The sequence below is a fragment of the Propithecus coquereli genome, unplaced genomic scaffold (assembly GCF_000956105.1).
Source record: "Propithecus coquereli isolate 6110/MARCELLA unplaced genomic scaffold, Pcoq_1.0 Scaffold427, whole genome shotgun sequence".
Lineage (NCBI taxonomy): Eukaryota > Metazoa > Chordata > Mammalia > Primates > Indriidae > Propithecus > Propithecus coquereli.
Genome location: NW_012150030.1, coordinates 1,089,831 through 1,115,643, shown reverse-complemented (window position 1 = coordinate 1,115,643; position 25,813 = coordinate 1,089,831).

Sequence of the window (25,813 nt, the reverse complement as noted above, 5' to 3'; positions counted from 1 at the left end):
GCATGCATTTTTCATGCAATCCGGATGATTGAGAGATTTGTGTAAATTGTTCGGCACAGTGGCTTATGTTGCACATGACAAAAACAGCTATTTCCTAGTACCTGCACTCTTCTTCTGTCTTTAGTAATAATGTCACCCAAGTTTTAGTGGGGTATGTGCCTAGTTTCAGAAAGATGGCTCTGGAGTACTACGGAAAAATGGTGGGGTACACGCGGCTAGAAGCAGGTGTTTACTTACAGAGGTCATTGCCAAGGTCAAGGTGAGAGGAATAGTGAACACTCCACTGGTGGTGGAGAGAGCATAGAGAACTAGGGAGCTTCTAGGGTAGAGCAGGCCAGATTTCATGAATGACACAGGGAAAGGGGGGAGCAGGCAGGGAGGAAGAGAGAGGAGGAGGGAGGACACTCAGGCTTTTAGTGTAGTAACTAAGTCGTGGTGACATAATTTCCTGAACTGGAGCATGAAGGAGGAGGAACCGGTTAGGGAGGCAGGTGATGTGTATAGTTGCAGACAGCTGGGGTGGAGGAGCCCGGGCTGTGTCCCATCCAGACGTCCGGCCAAGTTCCTTTGCTCACTGCCACTGTGGAGTGACATTTTGCCATCAATATGAGTCCTGAAGAGGGGTTTACAAAGAGCATCCGAATGTTCTGTGCCTGGAGGATCAAAACAACCCGCGGAGACAGCAGCTTCCACACACGTCCGGCCCATGGCAGCCCTCAGCTGCTCCCCCGCCTTTCTGGTTTGTTTCCAGACTGGCAGCTCAGACGGCCTCACCCCAACCAAGCTCCCTGGGCAGGAGACAAAAGGTGTGTATTCACCCAGTCAGCAGCGGTTTCTATGAAACGTTTGCTCACAGTGGGCAACTTTCTTTGTTTTTTTGTGTTTTTTTTCACCCAAAGAGTCATTTCAGTGAAAATAGCTAAGGAATGTGATTGTGTAGAACACACAGCTAATGGTGGAGACATTTCTCTGTGGCAATGCTGCCCTCTGCAGACATTTTCCTGAAATTCTAATTTGCACTGACTGGGGGCTCTTCCCAGCCTTGCAAAGCTGCAAAGGACCTGAAGCAAGTCTGCCGCCCATTCCCCTGAGCTCAGCCAAGGGGAGGTCAATCTGCAAGGTTAGATGATTTTCTTTTTCAGCAGGAAGTTCTAAGGGTGAGCCCACAGCCCTGGAGACCCAGCCCAGCATTTAACTAATGCTTGCTAATGCCTGTCACTGCACCACTACACCAAATCCTTTCTATGTATTATCTCATTTAATCCTTAGAACTAAACAACAAGCAGGGAAGATGAGGTTCAGAGAGGGTAAGGAACATGCCTAACACCACACGGCTAATAAGTGATGGAGATGGGATTCTAAGCAAACCTGTCTTTAGCCCCGTTGCCAGAGCTCAACCACTAGGCTGAACTGCTCCTCCACCGCCAGTCCAGGGTTTCCCTGATCACATGGCCACAATCCACATTGCTGTAATTCATTCCAGGTCTTCTAACTCAGTTTGCCCTATTTGACACTTGTCGTTCTTCACATATGGACTCTGTTTGACCAAAAGCGATGATGTGTGTGGTTTCCTATCATCCACCTAGAGCTAGAAAAGCAGAAGTCGTGGCCAGGAAGAAACTCAGCCGTGGTGTCTCTGGATCTGTTTGCTCTTCTAGAACCCATCAGTGGGGTATACAGTGGTGACCAGTCTTGCTGGCTCTGCGAAGTGGCTGTTTGTGCAGGTGACTGCCTCACTGACAAGGGCAGTGCTCCTCTAGCTGGGGGCATAATGGTCTTCAAAATAGAAAAGCTGCCCAGGTACGGTGGCTCATACCTGTAATCCCAGCACTTTGGGAGGCCAAGGTGGGAGGATCCCTTGAGGCCAAGAGTTAGAGACCAGCGTGGGCAACATAGTGAGACCCTGTCTCTATAAAAAAATTAAAACATTAGCCAGGCATTGTGGTGTGCTCCTATAGTCCCAGCTACTCAGGAGGCTGAGGCAGAAGGATCGCTTGAGCCCAGGAGTTTGAGGTTGAGGTTGCAGTGAGCTATGATGAGGCCACTGCACTCTAGCCTGGGTGACAGAGTGAGACCCTATCTCAAAAAAAAAAAAAAAGAAAAAGAAAAGCTATCTACTTGGGTCTACATCAATGTACTTTTTACAAAGCAAATCTGGGAGATGAATATTCAGAGCTGCAAGATGAAACAAATGTGAAAGGGTAGGAATGATTGGAAGAGCCTTTTGATAGTTTTGTTTTTCTTGTCTCTGAATTGCTTCTGTTTCCTCTGAGTTGCCCTTTCTTTTTGTTTGCTTTGACCTCTACCTTTCCTGTTAGAAGCTGAGTCGGGCTGGGCTAGAACAGGCCAGGCTGCAGCGCTTACAGAGTTGTAGCAGCGGAGGAGGAAGGGAGTGTCCAGGCGGCACACCCACTCTCAAACGCCTCAGCGCAGGAGTGTCATGTGGCACTTCTGATCAAATTTCACTGGCTGGAGCTGGTCCCTGGAACTGGCAAATCTCTCCCTCTGCCGGGCAGCAGAATGGGATGTGGCAGAGCACTGATGCTCTCTGTTCCAGAGATTTTCCTTCGATGTCTGGCGATCCTTAGTTATTGACATAATTGGGAGCAAAGGAAATTTTAGGAAGATTTCGGTGGTAATGGTGAAATGGTTTTTTTTCCCTTAACTTTGTTGAGGTATGAATTATGTATCATAAAATTTGCCCATATTCAGTATACGATTCAATAAGTTTTTGTAAATTTACCAAATTGTGCAACCAGGTGGTAGAGCAGTTTTGACTCTCCTTGAATCCCACCATTAAAACATTCACAGCAACTAGGTTAGCAAAATCAAAATCCATGGACAACACCTACAACAAAAACTGGTAACCAGTATCTCCTTGAGCTCCAAAATTTGAGTGAGTGAGGACAAGCTACCAATAATTGCTTGTCCCACATGACATCAGAAACTGTGCTGAAGGAAGAGGAGGGAAAATGAAAGGACTTGTGATACCCCCAAGAACTGGAGGGCCCCCAAGGGACTCACTGGAAAGTTCAGTGGGCCACGTGGAGAACAGCAGCAAAGCTGGAGTTGGGAGAAAGGTTCTAATTCTTGGGTGACTGTGAAAAGACTCACGCTCAAGTGGTCTTGGGGCCTGGGCTCTATGAAGTCTCAAAACTAGCAAACCAAAGCATCCTTCCAGGACAAAGCTCCACTGTGAGTTGAAAAGACTGGGCATAAAATCCAAAGTGAGCAATGCAGGAACAGCAAAGGCAGAGAAAAGAAGAGGTCAGAATGAAAGGTAGGGTGGGGAGTGCGGAAGAGGAAAGCAGAAAACATGAGGTCATAATTTAACAATTCCTTCGTGAAATCAACAGAAGAGGAAGCCCTAGATCTGTGAAACTAGAAAAGCTCTCTTTTGTTACTGTTTCCTCCTGAAAGTAGGGGGAAAACCCATTTCACTAAAAAATGAGCAACAGGAAAGGATTGTGATCAAATACCAACAATGCTATTATAAGAGAAAAGAGAAAGAGCAGAATAATGTCACTACAAACGGTGAAAGAACACCAAGAAACGCACCATGAAACATGTGAAAACTGTAATTGAATACTTCAAAATAAGCCAAAAGATTAGAAAATAATAGAAACTATGGAAAACAATGTAAATCAGAATGAGAAAACCTCAAAAATAGGATGACTCAGGAAAAGATTTGGAAAAAGATGTGAAATAACTCAAAAAGGAATTAGAAATAAAAAAAATCATTGCAGAAATGAAGTCTAAACTAGAAGGAACACAAGAACGAATAAGACAAATGGAAAATGTCTTGAGAGAGAAATAGAAAGTGGAAAAGAGGAAAAGTTTTAAAAGACAAAAAGGAAAGAAGAAAGAGACAAAAAGGACTTGCAGGAGAGTGATAAATACAGAAAACAGGCAAAGATTATCCTGTATGCATATAATTAAGGGTCCTCAAAGAAGAAAACCAAAGCAATGGAACAAAAACAATTACAAAAAAAACAAAAATTGAAGAAAGCTTTCCTGAAGTTAAAAATTAAATTTAAAAAATCTTAAAACTACATATTGAATAGACACATTGCATATATTGGAAAAAATCAGCCCACAACAGTTCCATTCTGAACATATTGAATTTTAGAGAGAGAAAAAAAATCTTTTATGCAGCCAGGCAAAATAACAAGTATTTTATAAGAGAAAGAAAATCCAAATGTCATTAGACTTTCAACATTAGTGCTTCATGCCAGAAATCAATGGGGTGACATATTTAGGATATTCGAAGAAGATGTGAGCCAAGAATTTTAAATCCAGCTAAACTGATCTTCAAGTATAAAGGCAGCAAACACAAGCAAGGATTTGGGAAACAGTATTTCCAGGAGCTTTTCCTGAGGAATTTGTTAGAGAAAGCTTTGGGCAACCAAAATGGCTGAAGAGATAGCAACATACAGACTGCTTAAATTACGCAGCTAATAAAGATGAATGAAAGTATCATCATTAAAATTAGAATATCATCATTTTGCAACCCCTAATGAATTAATATACCTATTCAATGATTATCAGTGGCTGCTAACATCACAAAAATAAGACAAAGATAATTACATCCTGTACATGGAAGTACAGTTGACCCGATAACAACATGGGTTTGAACTGTGTGGGTTCATTTATGTGCAGATTTTCTACCTCTGTCAGCCCCGAAATACCAAGACCAACCTCTTCTCTTCCTTTTCTCCTCAGCCTACTCAACATGAAGATGACAAGGAGGAAGACCTTTATGATGATCCACTTCCACTTACTGAATAATAAATATATTTTCTCTTCCTTATGATTTTCATTTTCTTTTCTTTTTCTTTGAGACAGAGTCTTGCTCTGTCTCCCCGAGTAGAGTGCAGAGGCGTCATCATAGCTCATTGCAACCTCAAACTCCTGGGCTCAACCAATCCTCCTGCCTCAGCCTCCTGAGTAGCTGGGACTACAGGCATGCGCCACCATGCATGGCTAATTTTTTCTATTTTTAATAGAAACAGGGTCTTGCTCTTGTTCAGGCTGGTCTCAAACGCCTGAGCTCGAGCAATCTTCCCACCTTGGCCTCCCAGAGTGCAAGGAGTGCAGGTGTGAGCCCGGCCTTCTCTTCCTTATGGTTTTCTTAATAACATTCATTTTCTTTTCTCTAGCTTACTTTATCATAAAAACACAGTATATAATACATACAGCCTACAAAATATGTGCTAATTGACTATTCATGTTATCAGTCAGGCTTCTGGTCAACAGTAGCTGAGTAGTTCAGTTTTTAAAGAGTCAAAAGTTATACATGGATTTTCAACTACACAGGAATCAGCATCCCTAACCCCCATGTTGTTCAAGAGTCAACTGTACACAACACAGAGTATGAATTAGCCTTGAAAAAGAATGGAATTTATCAAATGTCTAGAGCCAGCCACCATCTAACAGGAAATATGGCGAAATGTTAAAACCACACCACAAAGATGCAATCAGCAAAATTCAACTTGAAGAAAACCCAATGGGGAAAGCAACATAATTTCTTTTCAGTTAAAAAATAAATGGGAGAATTTAGAAATTAAAAAATAATCAGAGGCCTATTAATTAAGTTTTTTAAATCCCAATTCAAGTTAACAAACTATTGAAAAAAATTTATAGAAAAAGCAAAGAAGCATGAACATTGACTAGATATTTGACAATATCAATATAAAGAATTTTTTCCAGTCTGTCTCCTTGGATAATAAATAAACAAACAAACAAACATGTTTAAAAAAGAATTTTTTAGATTGATACTGGTATTGTGGTTATATTTTAAATGAATAGTCATTGAGATTTATAGTGAAATATTTACAGATAAAATTTTGAGGTTTGGGATTGGGTTCAAAGTAGCCTCGAGAGAGGGCTGGAGAGTAGAGGGTGGTATAGAAGCAGCACCTTGGCCAAGAGTTGATCCTTGTTGAAACTGGGCAAGGGGTGTGTGGGGTTCATTATATTAGTCTCTCCACTTCTGTTTATGTGTGCAATCTTCCATAATAAAATATTTTTAAAGAGAGAAAGTACACACACTTTTTGAGAGAGAGAAAGAGAGGAAATACAAAACTAATTGGAAGTTCTGGGAGTCGCTTTTATTGACTGGGCTTCACTATAAAGTGATCTGCTTAGGCCATTTCATAGGAAATTTCTCATATCAGTGTCTTTAGTTCTTTTAATCTGGGCTGGTCATATTTCCCAGAATAGATCAATCCCACTGCCAAACATGGACACTGAAGGCCCGGCGGCCAGCTTTCTAGGAACTTCAAAATGTGGGGTGAGGGTCTCAGCATCCCATTTGAACATGCTCCTATGCTTGTTATGGGGCCCCATGCTCACCTGTGCCTGGCATTGCCCAATCCAGAACCCCTGCGTTTTGCCTTCTCATGAAAAAAATCTCCAACCTTCTGTTTGGAGAAGGAAGCAGCAGTCATCCAAGTCACCCAGCAACCCTGGGCGTGGGAGGGAGCCTGGCGGTCTGAAACAGGTGTTTTCTAAAAGGTTTTCAGGGATTTCTGTCATCAAATGTTTTTGATACTGTTCATTGTTCTTTTTTTTTTGAGACAGAGTCTTGCTCTGTCTCCCCGAGTAGAGTGCAGTGGCGTCATCATAGCTCATTGCAACCTCAAACTCCCAGGCTCAAGCAATCCTCCTGCCTCAGCCTCCCAAATAGCTGGGACTACAGGCATGTGCCACCATGCCTGGCTAATTTCTTTTATATATATATATATATAGTTGTCCCGATCATTTCTTTCTATTTTTTGGTAGAGACGGGGTCTCGCTCTTGCTCAGGCTGGTCTCGAACTCCTGACCTTGAGCGATCCACCCACCTCGGCCTCCCAGAGTGCTAGGATTACAGGCGTGAGCCATCACGCCCGGCCTGTTCATTCTTCTTGACTGCTTCATAACATTTGACCCTTTTATGCCTCCTTCCTTCTTTAAATAAACTCTTTACTTTCTTAACACCCATGATTTCTCTCTCTGGTTTTTTTCCTAACTGCTTGGAGAAACTCTCTCTCTCTCTTTACCTGGCTCTTCTCTGACATCCCATCAGTGTTGGTATTTTCCAGTGCTCTATCTTCAGACCCTGTAGTAACTATCATCTAGGGTATTTTGCTGGTCCAGTGGCCAACTCTTAATCACTCTTCCTGGAAATATCCCTCACCGGCCCCACATCCATGAGGATAAGCCTTTAACGGGTTTGTTTATACAGGTGTCCTGGCCTTCGCAGATTGACCCACAGTGGACAATAAATCAAAGATGGGCCAATCAGACTCTCGCTCCCCAAAATTAGGAACTGAGGCTCAATGTCTTGTTGGACTCTTTGGCTGGAACTATGGCATGAGAACCTGGGAGCCACAGGCAGCCTCATTCTTTTAATAGCAGGGAGGCTGAGAAGTGAAGGAAGCTGTCAGGCAGAAACAGAACAAAGCATGTATAATAAGTGCACAGAAGTAGAGACAAGAGACAGTGAGAGTCCCTGTCATGATGTTTCAGTTCCCAGGTTCCAGGCTCCTTTAAGCGCCCACAACCTTCCCGCCTTGGCTTCCATGAGACTGTCACAGTTCCGTCCTTACGTCAAGTTCCCCTGTTGTGTTCAGGCTCATTCAACATGGTCGCTGCTATTTGCAATTTGAATCCTAACTGTCCTCTTCTCTCCTACTCACTGTCACTGGATGATTTTATTCACACTGGAGCTTATTCCAGAACCCTATCCTACCCAGTTAAAAGACACCACTGCTTGGTATTTCTTGAGGATAGAACTCAACAGAGCTCGGGAAAAATCCTAGCTGATGTACCTGGTTGGCCTTTGCTTATCCCCTCCTGGGACTTGAGGCTCTCCGGCCAAGAAACCGTCTTCTCCTTATCTTTCCTCTAGGCCCTGCCATCCTTCCCCAGCTTGACAAGCTCACCTTAGTGCCCCTTTTCCAGAATTCCCTTTCCTCTAAGCTTGGCCAGTTTGCCTTAGCACCTGACTTCCTTCCCCAAGAACAGCCATGTTGTCAGCCATGACCTCCACTGACCTGAGCATTCCTGTTGGCACCTGTCAGCACATGTGCTCAGGACCCAGTTCCTTAACACTGCTTAAGACAAAGCCACTCCAGAGAGAGCAGACACTCGGCACAGCTGTCATTTCCCCCCTACTCCCACGGCAGAAATGTTTTAATTAATCCTATCACTCTCACTTGCTGATGCTGCTAGACAACATCTCAGAACACAGGCCTTCAGTGCCAACAAATTATCAATCAGAGTTGAGTTCTGTGAGTGTGAAAGAATCATGGTATTATTGGAAAGGAAGAGACATTTAGAGAACTATTTGGAGAAAAGTGTTGAATTCTACTTTTAGCATGTAGATTTCAGAAGGCATAATTTTCTTTTTTCCTTTTTTTTGAGAAGGCATAATTTTCAAGTGTAGGCAGCTGGAACACCAGGGCTAAAGAGGAACAGGGCCCAGGGCTGACACCTCCCTTCCTGCCTTGGGATCTTTCTGCAGGCCACGCTTTCTCCCCTCAGCGGTCTTCAATCCTGGCCAGTGGCCCCTATGTCTCTGTAGGAACTATTTGTTCTTTGGATAATGCAGTTGTTAAAAACATGGGAACCAGAGCGAGGCTTCCTGGATTTGAATCCCAAATCTACCATTTATCAAGTGTGGAACTTTAAGCAACTTATTTATCCTGCCCCCCCAATACCTTGATTTCTTCATCTGCAAAATGGGATAATAATCATATCTATCTCATTGGTTCGTTGTGAGGATGAGATGAGTTCATATGAGTAAAGGCTTAGAGCAATGCTCAGTAAATGCCTGTCACCATTATTATCCCACAAGAAGACCATAATATAAGCTCCTTTGGAAGACTCAGTTGGTTGTCTTCATCTTTTCCTGGCCCATAGATGGGTCTGAATAATACTGAAAAGCGCAGGCTTTGAAGTACGAGAGATCAAATCTCAGCTCTGCCACCCAGTAGCTGGGCGAAAATAAATGTCCTCCTGGTGAAACTGAGATAACACTTACTTTGTAGAATCGCTGTGAGTATTAAATGAGAAAATGTATGTAAAGCTCCAAAGACACAGCAAACCCTCAAAAACTTCAAACTCTCATCAGGGCTAGGCATAGTATTGTAGCTGTGGAGCCAGACGGCTTGGTTTTGAGTTCTGGTTCTGCTACACAGTTGCTCTGTGATATAGGCAAGTAACTTAAGCTCCCTGGGCCTCGGTTTTCTCCTCTGAAAAGTGGGAATGATGGTAACACCTACACCTACATATGTGTATGCATCAGATGAGAAAACACATGTATTGTCCTTGACCCAGTGCCTGCCACATACCTCAGCTAATGCCAGTTTATTATTGTTTTCTTAATAAATGGATGAATTGTGGAGAATATTTTCAAAAATGCACTTGCTGAAGGACAGAATCAGTGAGCTCCATAACTGCAAAGACCCATCCTAAAGTCGGATTCAGGTTGAGCCAAACCCATGAAAGCAAGGGCAGCTGGGAAAGACAGCAGTCGGGGAACTAAGCCCCCTCCCTGGTGGGAGATGTGGGGACATTTAGCACCTCGAGTCATAGGCTGCTAGAGCTGGAAGGATCTTTGTGGATAGATGATTGTGGGCTGTTTCCTCCTGAACAGTTGAAACCTAAAGAGGTCAAGCGATCCCACCCTAGTTGTGGACCAAGCATGGACCAAGATTCAGGTCAGTTTAGTGGTTTCGTCACTGCAACATGCTGCTTCCCTATTACGTAGCTTCTTCCTGTGAAAATAAAGCCAGTAAAATAAAGCCAGCTTGCTGCTCATTGCCTCCTCCAAGGTGTCAGGCAGCCATGAACTTCAAACTCCTCCTTCGCTGAAAGTTCAGCTTGAGCAGCAGGAAGATCAGGCAAGAATAGTGTGGAATCCACTCTCAGCCTGTAGAGGGCGCCCTGAGACGGACCGGGAAGCGCCAGCCTGGAGCGCGCCAAGGCTCCCGGGCTCCAGGGCTTGCCGCAGCCTGAGCGCGGGTCCTCCGCGGGCCTCCTTCCAGCAGGCTGGTCCCTTCTCACCGAGCACGGGGAAAAGCCCAGAGTCGGGGGCAAACACAGCGCCTCAGCCCTTACTCCACTCCTACGAGGTGAGCGCGCCTTCGCGCGTCCCTGAGCCCTGCTGAGTTTCATTTGTGAAGTGGGAGGGGTCACAACTCCCTTGTGTATTCCAGGATTAGAAAAAGACCGGCCCTTTATTTGACTAAAGTCTAGGAATTTGGTCCAAATAAATAAACAGAGACGTGCCTAAAGATTTGTGTGCAACAGTAGCTATCACACTTTTTGGTCTCGTGATCCCTTTATAATTCCTAAAATATTATTGAGGATCTCAACAGCTATTGTTTATGTGGGTTAAATCTATCAATATTTACCACGTTAGAAATTAATACCGAGAAATGCTTAAAATATATACTCCTTTAAAACTAGCAACAATAAGTCATTATATAGTAACAAAAATAGCATTTTTCTAAGAAAAAAATTTCAAACACACACAAAAAATTTCCCCCAATCTCTTTAATGTCTGGTTTAAAAGAAGAGAGCTGAATTTTTCTTTTACATTGGGTCCCTAACGATTGATTTCACACATGATGTAACTTCTGAAAAACTCCCCCATGCACTGTAAGAGAATGAGAGTAAAAGATAGTTTTGACCTTGAGGACCCCCTGAGAGTGCCTCTCGAGGACACCGCAAAGGTGCCGGGCCGCACCTGGAGAACTGCTGGCGCTCGCTCATGCCACCGTGCCCTCGCTCTGCCCGCTCACGGCCGCCGGCCTGGGGCAGGCTGCGTTACATGGGCGGGCGGACTTCCGCGAAAGCCTCAGAACTGGTGTTCTGACCCCTATCCTCCCACCACCTCCAGCCACGGAGAGACTTCTCCGTGAAACAGTGCACGATGACGTCACCCCTCCTCAAAACCCTCACGTGGCCCTGCACTGCCTCGTCAGTGCGGCTCGCGCGCCTGAAGGGCAGGCTCCGTGATCTGGCTGCAGCCGAGATGTCCAGCCTTAATTCACGCTCGCCCCACGGATGCGCCTGGCTGTATCGGCACACCCAGATCATTAGCCCTGCCCCGTAACGCCCCCAGGTGCCTCCCCGTGCTTTCGTTTCTGCCGGTCCCTTCGCTGGCTACACCCTCTCGCCCATCTCCCCCCCCCGTCCTCCTTTAGCGCTCAGGCGCTCGCCCCCGCGGGACATCGTCTAGGAGCTTCTCCAGCCCTGGCTCGCCCTCTTAAGCAAGGCGGGGTGTTCTGATCTGGGGTTTTTGATCCAGCTGCTGTGAGATGGGGACCCAAGAAAGTTGCCTTGTTGGTTTCCTATTGCCGCTGTAACAGAATACACAAACCTAACGGCTTATCAACACACGTTTATCTTACAGCTGTGGAGGTGTGCAGATGCAAACGGTTCTGTAGAGCTAAAATTGAGGTGCTGGCAGAGATGCATTCCTTCTGGAAGCTCTAGCAAGAAGCCATTTCCTTGCCTTTTCCAATTTCTAGAGGCCACCCGTATTTCTCATACTGTGGCCCCTTTTCTCAGCTTCAAAGTGGGTGGCTCCAACCTCTGCTTCCCTTCTCTCTCTCTGTCTCTGCCTTTGTTTCCATGGATGGACTCTTGTGATTATATTGGACCCACCTGACTAATCCAGGGTACTCTCTCCATCTCAAGGTGCTCAACTTAATCGTGTCTTCAGAGTCCCTTTTGCCGTGTGATGTAACATATTCAGAGTTTCCAGGGATTAGGATGTGGCCGTTTTTCAGGGGCCATTATTCAGTCTACCACAGTTGCTAATACCAAGAGATGAAAGTGAAAACACAACCTCCATGAGCTGTACAGGTTTTGGAGTCAGTCATACATCCCCACGTGAAGATAATGCTTGTTCAACTGATTGCTTTGAAGATTAAATGAGATAATCTACATGAAGCATGATGACAGCCCCAAATGTCTTGCCAAATGCCTGTGACTATCATTATTAGCCATTATTACAGCACTTTACCACCCACTGACTTAGAGTCCCCTTCACAGCACTTGTCATAGTTCATAACTATATGTTTATTTTGGGTGACTATTTAGTGTGGGATGACTTTTAATTGATTTTTAATTATGTAAACATTGCCTTAATACATTCTTCTTCTGAAAATTAGTTTGTCTAATCTATCTCTTTCATATTAAAGCATGAACTCCACATGGTCAAGAACTGTTTTATATACCATCAAATTCCCCAAATCTAGCCCAATAGCAAATAAACACATAGTTAACACTGAATAAATATTTTTGGAATTAATGAATTAAATTTAACTTTTAAAATACTTTTCTGGTTTCCCATTGCCTTCAGAATGAAGTCCAAGTTCTTCACTTAGCATGACAAACGAGTTTTTGCAACATCCAGTCCCCATTTGCTTCTGCTTTCACTTCTCACCGCTCCCAAGCAGCCTGTACCGTACCCTCCAGCAGTACCCAACCTCCCCTGCTCCCTCAGGCCTCCAGGCTCTTTCTCGTGCTGCTGCAGCTTTCTATGCCTGGAATGGCCTCTCCCCACCCTCAGCGACAGAAACACACACACACTACAGCCTCATCACCTAGATAATTCCCGCTCACCCCTTCCTAGCCAAACACTTCACCTTGGACAGCTCCCCCCAGCCCCCCACTGCCCCCCGGCATTCTGGATAAAGGGGCTTACCAGATCTCCCATAGCACCTTGACCTTCTGCCCACCCTAGCCTGAAGCCCACCGTCTCATATTAGCCTGTCCAACTGCCAGTTCCTTCCCCACCCCCCACCTCCAACATCTTTAAGGGCAGGGTCGTTCTCCCTGTTATAGCCCCAGAGCCTGGCAGGTGCATGAACGGAGCAGGTTTTAATTACTCTTAGCTGAATTCCTGCCTCTGTCTCTGTCTCTAGAATGTATGTTCCTTGGGTGAAGGAAGTATTTTATTGATCTTTATAATCTCAGACTCTGGCAGCGTGTCTGGCAGGAAATTAGTAGACACTCCACAAATGTTTGCTGAATGGCCAGGTCGCTCCACAAGACGCCCTGCCTACATTAACAATAAATTACAGGTTGTGTCACCATTACTAGGCGCTGGTGAGGATTAGAAAACAATATAAAACAAACAAACAAAAAAACCCACTTCCCTTCCCTCCAGTGCTTACAGGAACACACAGTGGGCAGTACTCAACGTATTTATTGATGGCTTCTACAAATGCTTCTCAGTGGATTCTGCGGGTTACTTTTCTTGCCAAGAAGTATGTCTCATGGCTAGAGAGGCTAAAATCTATTCCTAAAATAGCCACTATCTCCTCTATTCTATCAACTCTTCTCTAGCTCCGACTCCCACCACCTGGAATTCTGCAGCTGACCACGACCTTCCGCAAGTAACACCAGGCTCCTGTTGAACCTTTTCAACAAACCAACCCACTGTGTGCCCACATCATCCCTTCCTCCTCTCTTCTCCCCCTTACAGCCACTTTCCTCAGGCCCTGCGAGGGCATCTCCCGCCCCAATCCTCTCCTATCTGACTTGGCAGTCCCCAAAGGCCCAGAGCAACAGTCCTATCTTCTGAAACAGAGCAAAGCCATGGCTCCAGTGGCAGAAGAAAGGACGGTTAGTGGCAGGAAGTAGCCGTGAGCTGAGCAGTCTCTAGAGCTCACAGACACACCCGGTGAAACGGCAGATACAGCTTTATTTCCTATATTATGGAGAGAAAAAAATGTGTCAGTCTCCTATTAGGGAGCAAATGGCGAGTTGTGTAATTGCATCCTTTATAACTGTTCATGTAATTCGCTTCTTTCCAACCATCCTCCTCCTCATCAAGCATATGAAACATCTACCACGAATGGAGGGGAGCAGAGATAAGAAAGGGAATTCGCATCTGAGAAGAGACCACCACGTGCCAGACAAGCTCTGTGTTGGGCATCTTTACATATGTTAGCTCTTTAATCCTCCCCAAAATACACAAACTGAAAGACCATACAATAGTAGCTATTTTGTCAGCTACGTCTCCCAGGGCCTCAAAGTTTTAATTGGTTACACAGCTAGTAAGCAGCATTGCCACAGTTGGAAGCTAGTTTCTGCAAAACCCATGCTTTTCACACGACAGTTTTCTGTTATTGAGCAGCTGCTATGTCACAGACATTCTGCAAATGACTTTCCACAGATTCCTCCCCACTGCCTGTGGGAAGTGGTTTATCACAACCATTTTATAGAGTGGTTTGGGAACCAAGGCTCAGAAAGGTCAGGGACCTTGTCAGAGTCCATATTACAAATCAGAAGACTTCACGCTGAAATCTTGAAAACTACTACAAGATAAGAAGAACAGCTCTAGCTGTGTTAAGCAGTAAAGGGTTACAGGAAATTGAGTGTTTACAAAATTGATGGAGAGGCTGCAGCAGTGGGCTTTAGGCTGGGTCCCCACAAGTGGCACCCAGGACAACACCCAGACCAGCCGGCCACGCTGGTATCGCAATGCTGACTCCAGGCTCCTGCTGCCTTAACCGCAATCCAAGACCAGGGAGCTGCCACCATCAGTGCTGGCTCTGCATTGGCCAGACCTATGCCAGCAACTCAGGTGGCCTGGGCGACTTCACCTTCACTCCCACTTAGCTGGATACTAATTTTGAGTCTCCCGCAAGTACATCTGAAAGGTAGATTCTAATCATCCCCAGAACTGGTAAAGGGGGCTGAGAAAGGTGGACTTTACCTTTCCAGCCTCTGCAATTTAGGAAGGCACAAAGAGGAAGGAGGGGGAGAGGCTGAGCGAGTCATTCTACTGTGCCTGTTGTAGTCCCGCAGGGCAGCCATCTGCTGGAGCTGAGCAGCCCTCTTCAGAGGAAACCAATGCTCAAGTCCTGACTCACATTAGCACTTTGTATTTTGTTGTCTGCCAGATAGTATCCCATTGTGAGAATCCAACACCTTTTACCCATCCACTGGGCCAGGGATGGAAACCCAAACCATTCTTTGGGCCTCCCTGGGAGTTTGCCTAAGACATATGCTTGGACCCTGTGGACTTTTGAGCTTGCGTCGCCTGATTTCAGTTCATCCATAGTAGAATGAGGATAATAACAAGTATAATAAGTAACATGTATGAAGCATTTACCATAAATCAGGCCTTCTTCTAAATGCTGTCCATGTACTAAGTCATGTAATAAATTCCTCACGGAATTATCATGAGGATTAAGTAGCACAAGTATCTGGCACTTTGTATCCAGGACATAGTGGTGGTCAGCAAGTGACAGTTATTATCACCATGAAGTAGATCAAGGGCTGGACACCAAAGCCTGGCCTTGGTCTGGCACAGTCTGGAACGTACTCCCAGGCAAGGTACCTTGGTTTGTCACCATGCATCATCCTATGTCCTGTGCAGCTTTGATTCTAGCCTCTAAAACACAGATGGCACTGATCCATTTATTTCTCTGACTTCCCTGAAGGTTAGGGTGCCTTTGAGGCTGGGGTGGGTCTTATTCTTTTCTGTATTATAATCCCAACACCTAGCACATGGAAGCATTCAGTCCATGACTGCTGGATGACGGTATTAGTGTGTAAAGGAGTTTATGATCTGAACCTTATAAGATGAAGATCCTGGCAGGTATAAATTCCACTGGAGTTATAAGGAACATGGACATATTGGCCTCCAAAGGCAAAAAAGAATATTTTGTAATATGCCAGGAATGGCATTCCCTTGGTGCATGAACTATTAGAAGATACCAAAACCCAGGGCTGTCTCCTACATGCTTGGTTGCAGCCTTGTTTGGGAAGGAGGGTATGGCAGAGGGAGGGTGGCACCTTTCCCAGTGCTGGGGCAGGCCTGCTATTCTCAAAAGGAACATTGCAAACAGGATTCTTCACGGATCAGATGGCCCCTTTATATGCTGCAAATCAGCCTCTCCCAGGATCTTCAGTCATGTTGCCAGGGACTGATGGGTTCAAGGTTAATAACACAATTCTACCCAACCAGGATTTATGTGCCTACCATGTGGTAGAGTCAACCAACCCCTCTTAAGCTTCTGCTGCCTGCGAGGCACTGGCAGGCACTTCCACCTACAGCAGTCATTTTAGCCCTCCTTAGCCATCCTGTGGACGGGTTCTGTTGCCATCCACTTTTTCAGATGAGGCAACTGAGGCTTGAAGAGCCTGAGAAACTTGTTCAAGGCCTCTCACCTGAGTGGTGGAGAAACCAGGCTTTGAACCTGGGGCCGTCTGACCGCAGGGCAATGTGCAAGTCAGAGCAGGAGCTCACCTTGACCTTGTCCTTTTATAGCACCTCTCACAATTGCAACTCATGGGTTGTGTCATTATGAGTTTATTGTCTACCTTCCTGGCCAGACCACCTGCTCCAGGAGGGCCAGAGCCGTGCCTGAGCTTTTCATGGCTGTTTCCTTAGCACCAGCAATAATGGGCCTGATGCAAAATGGAAATCTAGTTTTATTCACTGAAGGAATTTTTAAGTGAATGAATGAAATTCACAAGCAAAAATGACGTGGGTCCTACTCTCTAGCATGTGATGATGGTCACATACACAGCTCCTTGTGGGCTCTCACCTGCATTGCACAAAAATGTCCTATTGTCTCCACATTTCTGCAAATTTTCCGCTTTTCCATAGGAGGATCAACTCAATTTTTCTTAAAAAGCACACCTGAGCACATTGTAGTCCTGCTGAAAGTTGTCCCCAGTGCCCCATTCCCTGCAGGATAGAGTCCGAGCTGCTGGGAATGGCCTAGAAGGCCTTTACGCTGCCTGTCTACCTCTGGAACCCTAGTTCGCTGCTCTGAGACCTAAGCCTCACCCCCACTGAGCCCGAGCCTCTGTGACACCAGCCATTCTGACCCAGCTCACTGTTTCCCAAACATGCTTTTTTTACCTGAAGTCTCCTCCCCACCTCCAATCAAACCCCAACTCTAGCCCAGGCAACAGAGTGAGACCCTGTCTCGAAAGAAAGAAAGAAAGAAAGAAAGAAAGAAAGAAAGAAAGAAAGAAAGAAAGAAAATAAGAAAGAAAGAAAGAAATGTGAAATTGAATATGAAATATTCAGAATAATCAGATCATGGTTTAGGAGGATAACACTAGTGGCCATAGGAGGATGGGGAGAGACTAGGTAGGCTTGCAAACTCCAGTGCTTTCGGAGGGCAGGCAAGGAATGGAAAGAAGTGATAGTACCCGGCCAGCTGGACCGTCGTGTATGCCTTCTTCTCATTAGTAGGCAGCTGCTGCTCAATCCCAGCCATTGCTACCATGTAGATTGTAGGTCCAGTGTTATCAGATTTTCCTATTTCTCAGGGAAAGCCAGATGATGCAAATTTTTAGGTAACTCTAACTTTTAAATATGAATTTGTAAGTTGAGGCTGGGCATGGTGGCTCATGCCTATGATCCTAGCACTCTGAGAGGCCGAGGCAGGAGGATTGCTTGAGGCTAGGAGTTTGAGACCAGCCTCAATAAGAGGAGGACCCCGTTTCTACTAAAAAATAGAAAAATCAGCTGGGCATGGTGGGGCACTCCTGTAGTCCCAGCTACTTAAGAGGCTGAAGCAGGAAGATCCCTTGAGCCCAGGACTTTGAGTTTGCAGTGAGCTATGATGACACCACTGCAATCTAGCCTGGGTGACAGAACAAGACTCTTATCTCAAAAAAAAAAAAAGAATTTGTAAGTTAAAATGGCCCTAACATCCTCACACCACCCATGTGGGGTCTCTGAGTAAAGAGTGAGCCATCGTCCAAGAAGTCCAAGAAGAAATGATCAAGTCTTAACTAGGGCAGTGGCAATAGGAACCAAAGATAGGAACATATAGCTCAGACCTGGTGGCAGTAGGATCAAGCTGGATTTGATGACTAACTGGATATAGAAGATGAATAGAATGTGTTAAAAAAGACTCTGATGTTTCCAGTCTATATGACTTAGAGGAAGCTGATGCCTCAGGCAGCTTCAGAAAATGGAACAAGAATAGATTTTGAATCAGATGGAACTAGCTCAAACTCAGCTCTTACATCACTTACTGGCTGTGTGACCTTGAGCATATTACTTAACCTCTCTGAGCCCAATTTCTTCCCCCATTATATGGGGGTAATTAATATATGTCTCATAGAGTTATTTATAAAGATTAAATAGGATCATGCATGTGGCATGCTTAGCACAGGGTCTGGCACATACTAAGAGCTCAAATGTTTGTTGTTGGCATTTATTGAAAACATCCCTTTATTCTACTTGAAGAGCTTCTGGTTTTCATTTGGTGATCTGTACTCTCCTCTGTTCTCCCATCCAGGAATATCACATGACCCAGGTTTGGCAGTGAGAACATTGTATTCTTTCAGTGATAATGTTTGGTTCAGGGACCAAATCAGACAGTCTGAGAATGCAATCAGTATATACAGAGTAAGCAGAGTTGAAAGACAAACTGAGTCCTTCTGGAACATTTGACTTTCTGCATCATGCTGCACTTGAAATCAACTCTACACCTAGACTTTTCAGTTAATTCCTCTTTAGGTCATGTCGTTTTTGGATTGGATTTTCTGACATGTGTCACCAAAAGAGTCCTAACTGATTTTATTACTACAATCACCATTATCATGACTTTACTGTAGATTCTGAATGACGGCATAGCCTTTGTGGAGTTTAAAGCCAACATCCCCTGGGAAGGCTATCTCAAGTCACGGTCCTTTGGAGATGAGGTCCTGTTCTTGAACAACTTTAAGATGAGAGAGTGAACAGGACGTGTAGTCTCAAAAAGCCCCAAGGTTCCCTGTGAAGGTATCCCAAGGCAGAAACCTACCCTGTCACAACTCAGTAGCACCCACACACCTTAAAATTCACAGTCCCAATTTGAGGGGGAGGTAACAGGCAATGGGGTGCTACCTTCTGCAACTTCTGGGGTTCTTGTCTGGTTGCCAGAGGAGAATGTTAGGTTGGACACCAGCTGAGGAAGCAGAAAATGGGTGAGATCTGCAGGCTAGAGAGAACCCCGGATATATGGACAGAAGACCTTCACTTTCACCTTGATCCTTCAAGGGTATGGTGCCTGGGTCTCAGCCAGCTCTGCTGTCACATCCTAGGGGGGTGTGAAGAGGGTGTTGAATAAACAGGGCTCTGGCTGACACTTGGGAGATACGGATTTTAGCCTTGTCTCCAAAACACAGTGCAGAGTTATCTGATCTGGGATGCGATACTTGCCTCTCTGATCCTTATTTTCCTCATCAGTAAAGCAAAAATGGTAATAAGTATGCTGGGAGAATTGAGTGAAATGATACAGCTAAAGCACTTAGCACAGTGTCTGAAACGTAGGATACATGTTCTTCTCTGCTTCCCAAGTTATCCATCTGCAGAGTGAAGAAGATGAGGCTAGAATCTAATTACCAGATAATCCATGAGATTTCTTCTACCTTGCAAATATTCTAAAACATTCTAGATTTCTCTAGCTTATTTAAAATGGTAAAAACCACACTGCAAGTTTATCATGATACTACAGAAACACAATTCTTTATTCAAAACCCTGGACACCAAATGTAATTCACAAATATATAGTAATCTTCACTGAGTTCTTCAACAGGGTAATACTGCTCCATATATTATATAACAGAAGACCCCAAGTGAGGTATGGGTAGCACCCCTGTGGTGCTTTTAAAATATGTCCACGAATTCTTTGATATTCCTTTCTTCAAGAAGTGGAGCCTAATTTTCCTCTTCTTAAGTGTGCACTGAAGTTGGCTACGCTCTTCTAAGAAACAGGATAAAGCAGAAATGACAAGGTGAAGCTTTGAAGACTAGGTCATAAAAGGCATCGAGTTTCCTCCTGCCAACGGCCACGTGAACGAGCCAACTTGCAAAGGGATCCCTCAGCCTGCCCCGGCCGGCAGCTGCCCGGAGCCCCAGCAACTGCAGGAGAGGCCCTGAGCCAGACCCCCGGCTAAGCCACTTCTCAAGTCCTGACCCTCGGAAACTGTGAGATAATAAATGTGTGTTGTTTTACGCCACGAAGTTTTGGAATAATTTCTTACGTAGCAATAAATAACTAATACAACCTCATCATCAAGCATATTGATTGCAGTGAAATGCATAAATATTCACAGCAATTGACTTAAATAACATCTGTAGATAACCTTACTTCAGTCAAGTCAGGTTTAACTGCCACATGAGTTGTCCCAAACTTAAGAAAAGAATTTTGGTTTTCAGAGCATTTTCATTTTAATTTATTTGGATTATAGAGGAGAAATTGTGAACTCGGATCATGTAATATCAAACACTTAGGGGACAGTTTACAGCCCAAATGTGCTCATTGGAGAATGACCATATCAGGGAACCAGTGACATGAACTGAGTTAATTCGCATATAAAATACATGTTTTTATATGTGTATTAACTGCCTTCCTCACTAAACTCTACACCATATATGGGCTTTCTCTTCTTCACACACTTTGCAGCCAGAGAGTGCCTCAGAGATCATCTAGGCCAGAGCTTTCCAGGGTATAGCAAAGGGGTCACCCTCATCAGAATTGGGGAGCAGGGAACAGGGGGAATCTCTAATACAGATTTCTGGGCCTTGCCCAGACCTACTGAGTCAGAACCCCAGGGGTGGGCCTAGGAATAGTAGTAGCTTCATGGTGTTGGGTAAGTCAGTCCATCTCTTTAAACTTGAGTTTTTGCCTCTAGAAAATGGGGATTATGACACTTGCTTCTTGAGGTTGTTGGGAGGATCAAAGGAAATGATGTAAGTAAGGTGTCGAGCACAGTGCCTGGCATAAAAACGGTTTCAGAATTGAATGATAGAATCAAGGCTGCACCTTGACACCAGGAAGAACCCCGCCTGGGGAATGCAGAGCACCGCCTTCCCTGCCACCCGAGGCGTCAGTGGAGTACAGCTGCTTACATGTGACAAGAACAACACCACCATGGTTTACATGCCAGGGACTGCTCTCAGCACTTAACTAACACTAACTAATTAAATTCTTGTAACAATCCTATGAGACAGGTACTTTTTTAAAAGGCCTATTTCATGGAAGAAAAAACTGAGGCAGGGAGCAGTTAAATAGCATGCCCAAGGGTATAGCTTCCAAGTGGCAGAGCCAGGATTGGAACCCAGGCAGCCTGGCTCCAGAGAACCTAAGGAATGTGTAACAGTAAGCTTTTACCAAGGCCTGCTTGTCCTAAAATGAGGGAGAAAAGACCCCATGTCCCAAAGTGTCCTCCTTTCTTGATGAATGTCTGCTACTCTGCCTCAGAGATATAACCAAGGGATGAGACCCCATTTGTTAGTTCTCAACCTCTCAGCAGGAACAGGTTTGGATGAAACTAAGGGAAGCACAGGAAGGCACTGGGCCTGGGGCAGGAGGATACTTTCTGGGGAAAGCAGTCCAGGCAAGGGGCCAGAAGCCCCCAAAAGCAGTTGAGTTTATTTCGGTTTGCCTGGGCTGACTTCCGCTTTAGAGCTTTCACACAATCCATTCCCCCTGCCTGGAATTCTCCCTCGGAGTCTTCAACCTTCACCTCCTCAGAGAGGCCTTCTCTGATGATTCCATTCGAAATAAATGTCCTGTCCACCCCCACTCTTGAGTATTCTCTGTAATAGCCGATTCTTTATTTCCTATCAGCACTTACCATGTTCGTGATCATTTTCTGTCTCTGTTACTTGTTTTTCAGTTCTTCCCACTGCTCCCGCGGGGCAGGAACCGTGTCTGCCTTCTTTGCTGTTATAAACTCAGATGCATGACTGTCACCAAGGCCTGGCATGTAATGGGTTCAGGCAGCACTTTCTGAATGCATCGTGGGTGAGTATGTTGAAAGACATGAGTGGATACACTGGCCTTTCCCTCTGCCACCCGCGGGGACACCTCCTCCTCAGCGCTCCACCCTGCACCTTTCCCTTTGAAGGGGATTGCTCAGCTAGGACAAGGGACGCACCTGCTTTCTGTGTCAATCCGCGTCCTCAGTAGAGGACTCCCAGCCCTCACCCCCAGTCTTTACCACAAAGCACTCACATCTTTGGGGAGGAAGGCTGAACCCAGCAGAGTAAACGAGAGGCTCAGAACGCCCACTTATGTGTTTTTAAAACACGCTAGCTGTGGAGCTCTGACGTTTTCATTCCTAGAAAGGAAAATAGAATGGATTAGGTGACTCATACTACAGGGGACAATGTTTTTTTTCAGGCCAGCACCAGCGTCGTGAACCACCATACACAAAACTTCTTTTAACCAATCCATTGAATGACGCCCAAGGTTCAAACAAACTAATCCACAGCTGAGATCACAGCTGGAGACAAGAGATGGCAGAAAGAAGGCACCAGAGCCCCATCCCGCCATCCCAGCTGCAGTCAATCCATACCCCTATCGACCTTGGCAAGAAAAATACTGAAACACAGTTGGGGACAGGGGAAAACCTTGCTGTTGAATGTGTTCTTCTTCCTGTAGAGCCCTGGGACAGTAAAACTGACAACTCAGGGCAACTTCAAAGTGGCAAATGGTGCAATTCAATGAGGAAACCAAGCTTATGTGATCATTAAAACAGCAGCATCTCCCAGGAGGCAATCCCTGGAAACGAAGTGCCAAGCACAGCCCGAGTCATCAGAAAGCCTCTGGAGCAGGAATTTCCAGCTTGACAGAAACTATCTATCCCCTTGGTGTTCCAAGAGAAAAGAAGAACATAATTCCAATTCCTTGGATTCATGTTGTTTCGGAGACTTGGAATTAATTAGTCAATTTTAGTTACTCTAAAATTCATTCAGTACTTTTTGGCTCTGTGAACTAGGGCAAGTCACTTGACCTCCAGTGTCTATACCCTTCTTTAGAATGGAAAGAATTGTAGTACCTGCCTTATGGGGCTATGTAAAGACTAAATAAATTATAATACATGTAAGTTCTTAGTACTATGTCTGACATACAGTTAATGCTATCAAACTGATGAAAACCAAATTTTTTTTGCAGATGTTTGTATGGTTATATGCTCATAATGAGACTTGTATATACATCTATCATGTTGCATATTATTAATAAGACCAGTTTGCTTTTCATTTCCACCCTCCTACAGCAACCTGAGGGCAAGGACCCATTCTTTTTCCCTGTGTACCCCAGTGTCAGCAAATTATCTGGCAAATAATAAACGTTCAATAAATATTTGTGGGCTGGGTGTCGTGGCTCACACTTATAATCCTAGCATTTTGGGAGGCCAAGGCAGGAGGATTGCTTGAGGCCAGGAGTTTGAGACCGGCCTGGGTTATAGTGAGACTCTGTCTCTACAAAATCTTAAAAATTAGCTAGGCATGGCAGCATGTGCCTATAATCCCAGCTATTTGGGAGGTTGAGGCAGGAGGATCACTTGAGCCCAGGAGTTTTGAGGTTGCAGTGAGCTGTGGTGATACCATTGCACTCCAGCCTGGGCAACAGAGCAAGACCCTGTCTCAAAAAAAAAAAAAGAAGAAGAAAAAAGATTTGTAATCAATAACTCCTCTGAGGTTATAAAATGGATAACACATGGTTCTTGCCCTTAAAGAGCTCATAGTCCAGTGGGGGAGAAAGACACTAAACAAAATCCCATTATATGATTGGTTAGAGTTATACAAGAGGTATGGAAAAATTGATTTAGATGTACAAGCCACACTTCAAGGAGGAGAGGAAGGTGGGCTCGAAGGAGCTGACATCTGAATTGAGTTTTGAAGGATGAGGAGGAGTTAGGCAGATGAAGAAGGGAGAGAGGGCACTGTTGGCAGATGAAGTTGCACATTGCATTTCATGCTCTCGTATGGGGTGGTGTGTATATCTGCATGTGCGTGAGGGAGACATTTCCCCGTTAGACTGTAAATCCCTATAGGACAGAGGTTAGCAAGCTTTTCCTGGAAAGGGCTAGACAGTAAATATTTTTAGCTTCGTGAGCTCTCTAGTCTCTGTCACAACTACTCAACTCTGTCACTGTAGTGGGAAATCAACTATAGACAATATACAAACAAATGATATGGCCAGATGTGTCCCAGGGAAGGCCATATTTGGCCTATGGGTCCTGCTTTGCCAATAGGACAAGGGAACTGCCCTCCTGGCATCCCAAGGATGTAGTGTCCAAGGGTATCCATGCTAGGGAGCCCTTCACATAATCAGACTTGCTCTTTGCATTGGTTATCAATTGCTGGTTACAAATTAACCCAAAATTAGCAGCTTAAATCAACAGTAACTATCACAGTTTCTGTAGATCAGGAAGAACTTGACTGGGAAGCTCTAGCTTAGGATCTCTTGTGAGGTTGTAGTCAGGATATCAATCAGAGCCGCAGTCATCTGAAGGCTCGACTGGGGCTAGAAAATCTACTCCGAAGGTGGTTCACTTGCTTGGCTGACAAGAGGGTGCTGGCTGTTGGCAGGAGGCCTCGGTTCCTCCCCACATGGGCCTCTCCACAGAGCGGCTTGGGTGTCCATCACAACGTGGTGGCTGGCTTCCCCCAGAGCAAACCACCCAAGAGATCAAGGTGGAAGCTGTGATCTAGCCTAGCAAGTTACACTGTCACTTCTGCCATATTTTATTGGTCATGCAGACAAACATGGATTCACTGAGGACAAACACTATGCAAGGCAAGGATTACTGAAGGCCATTTTGAGCCTGGCTCCCTCATCCTTTCTTTATAACCACAGTGAGATGTGCCCCATTCTTGTCCCTGTCTCTCCTCCATTTCAGTCAAGTGTGACCATAGAGCCCTCAGAAAATCTGACTGTCCCAAACCCCTCACATCATCACAAAAGACAGTAAGAAGATCTGTGGTTAGTAGGGAGACATTAAAAAGTTAAATGAATCCTCACTACCTTTGCTCTCCTGAAGAGCATGAGAGACCAGGGTGCAAACAGGAAGCTCGTCTCTGGAATTCTCCCTCCAGGACATGGCTCATTGGATAGAGCCATTAGTTGCTCCCCAGTTACTTTACTCTGTACCTTTTATAAATGAAATAGACTCAAGAAATTGCTAAAAAAAATTTACCATTCCCTAAATAAATCCAATGGAAGCTATTTAAGCAAATAGCTCCTGAACCAACTCCATTCCCAACAAACTATTGGGGACACAGGATTCTACCATTTTAGAATTGAAGAAACTTTACCAACCTTTCCAGCTTCCAACCTGGTGTAGCAGCCATTTCCCCAGTATCCCTGACCCACCGTCTTCCTGCATCTGCTTACGGGAATCACAGGCCCTTCGTGGCTGGGCAGGGGCTGGGGAGAAGCTGGGCAGCCTTTTTTCAGAGTGTCTCTTTGCCTGGAACATGGAAGCACTGGGTTTTGTGGCTGGAGGAAAAGAGAGTTGTTTTCGTTTTCTTTTTTTAAGTTATTTTGGTTGTCCGGCAATAGGAGACTGTTGAGAGAGAAATAAAAGGGAGAGAGAGGGATAGTAGATTATATGACCCAACTCAACTGTGGGACTGTCTTTGAAACTCTGTAACTAGGGAGATGAGGGCCAGTAGTTGAGAGGAATAGCTTGTTGTCAGAAGATGGTGGATTGTGGCCCAAAAGTGTTGTTTTTGGGAGACTCAGATGACAAACTGTGTCACAGAACTGGACCACTCTCCACAGTTCTGCTCAGAACCCAGCAACACATGGGTACCCTGAGGCGTAGGGACCGGGTACACATTGCAAGGAAACCCCCTCGCACAGCCGTGGGGGTCCTCACAGTGATCATAGCTGGCAGAGGCAGCAACAAGGCTGCTTGGACATTGTTGACAGACAGCAGAGACATCATGAGAGGAAGCCTCGGTGTGTGATGGGGCCTGCGCCTTACACACTAGGTTGTGGGCATCAGTAGATTCTCCACAGGGACACCTGGAAATGACTGGGGAGTCTCT